Source organism: Bactrocera latifrons, unplaced genomic scaffold, assembly GCF_001853355.1.
Source record: "Bactrocera latifrons isolate USDA-ARS-PBARC rearing strain unplaced genomic scaffold, ASM185335v1 scaffold_36, whole genome shotgun sequence".
Taxonomy (NCBI): domain Eukaryota; kingdom Metazoa; phylum Arthropoda; class Insecta; order Diptera; family Tephritidae; genus Bactrocera; species Bactrocera latifrons.
Genome location: NW_017537001.1, coordinates 1,691,198 through 1,694,780, shown reverse-complemented (window position 1 = coordinate 1,694,780; position 3,583 = coordinate 1,691,198). Strand labels below are relative to the sequence as shown.

Genomic DNA, 3,583 nt, shown 5'->3' with positions numbered 1-3,583 from the left:
TTATTTACACACTTATTTTATTTTTTAATTTTTTTGTTCTTGTTCTCACGCCACTAAGAGCTCAATTTTATGCTTCACCAACGCAGATCTTGATGGTCACTGTTTCGCCTAAAAAATTTTCAAAATAACATAAAGAGAATACCAAAAAAGGTAATCATTAAAAAACTATATAAAAACCGAAGCACGCGATGTGCTCCCCGTAGTATTTTTACTTTTTTTGCTTTGTAAATTACTGTGATGAAAAGTGTCACCAGCCACTACTTTTTATTTATTTTTAGATTACTGCAGCGTTGATTTATCACCCTCAAAAATTACTTAATTATTATTTATTTTCATTTTCTTTTTCATAAAAATATTTGTAAATACATACTATATGTTTCTAACAAAATTAAAAAATAAAAAACAATTAATTATAACACTTTTGAATTTCCATTCAAATTAGAAAAAWTTTTCATTTGTTTACACACCCCCGAAATAATGGAAATTAAGCACTGCACCTTACCGACAGTCGTTTGCAACGAAATGATCGCGTCCGTGCCACATTGACGACTACTGGCGGTGGCATACATGCTCATGCGAAATAATTCAAATATAAACACGGAAGAATRCCTAGAGAAAGCATAGCTCGTGGAAAATCGAATGACTGAAAAGTGAATTCGGAAACAAAACTATGCGGCGTGTAAACATGTCCACTAACACATCGAAGTTCGGCACTCGTTTTCGCCGGTTTTCCTAATTAACGGAATACATTCACACATATTTATTTACTTAGAAATACAATATAATTGTTTAAATGTGTAAGTGATATAAATTACTGTGCTTTGAAATTTATGTTCTCCTATATGTGTTYAGGTATTTCGCGCACTAAAATTGGGAAAATTTTTAATAAAAATTTTCATATATGTAGTGCAGTTGGAAAACTTTAAATGTAATAGGGAATGTTTATTGCCATTCGAAAGAACAYTCTTTGGCATTTATTTTTGAAAGATTATCTCTATCACATATCGGCCGCAGCTACGTCTSAGATGATCTATCATTGAGTAAAATTTTCGATGATTCGTTCGAGCATTTCGAYTGGKGACAGGCGAATGACACGCGTGATGTTTTRCGCCAAAGCCTGAATCGAAGCGGGATGGTCTGYATAAACTTTMGACTTTACATATCATCGCAGGRAAAGTCTAGCAGTGTGTGACCGACCCAAAACGTGAAATTATCTGCTCACCGAAGTGTTCTCTCRATAAATCAATTGATTGATGCGTTGAKTGGRAAGTGGCGCCGTCTTGTTAAACTAAAATGAAATCGACTCTCCACGATTTTCGTGCATACTTTCAGCTACGTCTGCTATATTTTCTTCACTGCGTATTGGACGTGATTTATTCGGCCAATAATACAATTCATTACTGAGTCTCAAGGCTGGTGATAATGTTGGGTCTGTCAAAGAAGAGCTATTAAAAAAAAGTACCTCTRCGTGGATCGCCCGTTAAYAGTTTACTTTAGCTTAAATTTCCAAGCTACTCCTCTCTTTGGGAGTATTTTTCTCATACATCTCTTTGCTGTTTCTTTATAAGATCACAAAGTGATCATATTCAAAGAGGTTTGTTATTTCAGACCTCATTCGGAATTGCAAAACTTTAACTGGCAGTCGGATTTTTTAACTAATTTCAARTGTGAACACAATTTTTAAGAGCAATCAATATATAGGAGCTCAGAAAGTTCTAAGGCCGTATGCTTTACGAGTCTACTTACTTTTTCTTATGATCCTGGACATAAGTAGAAACCAGATTTTAGATCGGGCTTTTGTTTTTTTTTTTTTGTTTTGTTTTTTTGGAATAAGTCTGACCATTCTTAACAAACGACTGGCGCAATTTTATGATATTCTCATTGAAGCTAATGATATTTCATGGGGCAGTTCCGTATAGTTCAAATGGCTAGTTTTACAAAACTAATATACCTTCAGAACTTTGCATAGAACAACTAATGGCATTTGGCATTTTGTTTAACTCTTTATCAATATTCTTTGTGTTCAATAAGGAGTACAAAACATTCTATCAAACATCAAGAGAAATATGTCTATCCCTTGTGGAAATGAGATTAAAGMAAATTGGTATAAAAAGATCGCAAAATAAACCAGAGAAGAAATACCTGATTTTGCTATTATGTCCCACTAGTAAAGAAAGCATTCAGTAAAGGTCMTGAGATCATCGAAAACWTGTCTCGTGTGAGTCGTCCTTCCATGTCTGTAAATGGCGTTAACATCGAAGAAACAGTACTTGAAAATCGTCCACGGCAGAGATTGTCTCAGGAGATAATAGATCCTCTGTCGCTTGTGGATCGACTGAGCCCAATTTAGTTAATATTTCGGATATGAATCGTGTCAATATTAGTTTCGTTAGAAAAGACTTAAATCTCTTKTAAACACCAGATCGAGTAGAGGTCTCAAAAGAGCAACTACGACGAGACGTGGATTTATGAACGTAACGTTGAAACTGTTTGAAAACCTAACGAAGGCGGTCCAATTCACTGAAGGCTCTGAAAGCCATTAAGCAAAGAMTTGAAAGTATATTTTAAATTTGAGAAATCAAATAATCACATTATCTCCGAAATYTTTWTWWAAAAAAAAATTAAAATRATTCGTATAAAATACTTGCAAAYGTAGTTTCTTTYATCAGTAAATTTTGATAAATTTTTGGGCTACTGATCTGTCTTTGCTACATACCAGGTGACATACCAAAGAAGTCTTGATAAAAAGWCGAAAAAATATTTCAAACAAATCTGTGAATCTAACTAAGGGCCATCCGAATATGATCTTTGCGAATTCAAATCAATTTCATCGTTTGACAATTTGGTTTACTTTTCTTAAGGATTAAACATCATTTCGGCAATTGCAAGTGCTCCAGCTGCTTTGCACTCGATTTGTTTTTGTGGCCAGAAAAATTAGTTGTGGATTTTCAGTTGTTTCTCGATTGGTACATTCATTGTTGCAAAGCCGTGTTATTAGCCATGATTTTCGGAGCTGACATTTGTTATAATTAAACTAAACATTGATTACATAGTTGAGAATTATTGCGATGGAGCCATACAACAAAGTTGTGCTAAAGGTTAGGTCGGGTTAATTTAGTAGGCTAATAAGCCAGTTTTGGTCGTTTGCGATAAATGGGGCTCAGTTTCTAGATCTAAAACAAGTAGTCATCCTTTAGAATGCCTGCGCTTGACGCGAATTTCAACAGACTCTGCGGCCTCCTTATCAATAACAATGAATAGTTCAGTGCATCATAACGTAGGGGCCCCAGATTTTACAGCGAAATCTTGGCAATACGGGGAAAGCGCACAAGAGGTGATCCATTGTTTCCCTGGTGCTTCAGTGTAGACATTTCGATATGTCAGTCACATTCTGCGGGCGTAACCAGTTAGTATTTCGATCATGTTCCTAAAGTATTTTCTATCAAGTGCCAATAGGAATGTTATGATCTTCCGACCTACCGCTTTGCATATAAATTTTTAGTTTTGCAGCCAGGTAGCTCGTTCTATCGGGTTTTGATTTTCTTTACCATGCTTCTGTCCACATTTCGTGTAGACAATGCAT

At 35.1% G+C, this 3,583-nt stretch overlaps 1 protein-coding gene across 3 annotated transcripts in view; it reads right to left on the bottom strand.

Moving 5' to 3' along the window:
* Positions 1-563, bottom strand: part of LOC108971798 (23 kDa integral membrane protein-like) — a 4,389-nt gene extending 3,826 nt beyond the window's left edge. Inside the window, exon 1 of one of the 3 annotated variants that reach the window (XM_018938078.1) lies at positions 503-563. The gene's annotated coding sequence lies outside the window, so the exon portion shown is untranslated. Of the gene's footprint in view, positions 1-467 lie in introns of all 3 variants that reach the window. The other 2 variants (XM_018938079.1, XM_018938080.1) reach the window with 2 other exon arrangements.
* Positions 564-3,583: the final 3,020 nt, after the last annotated feature.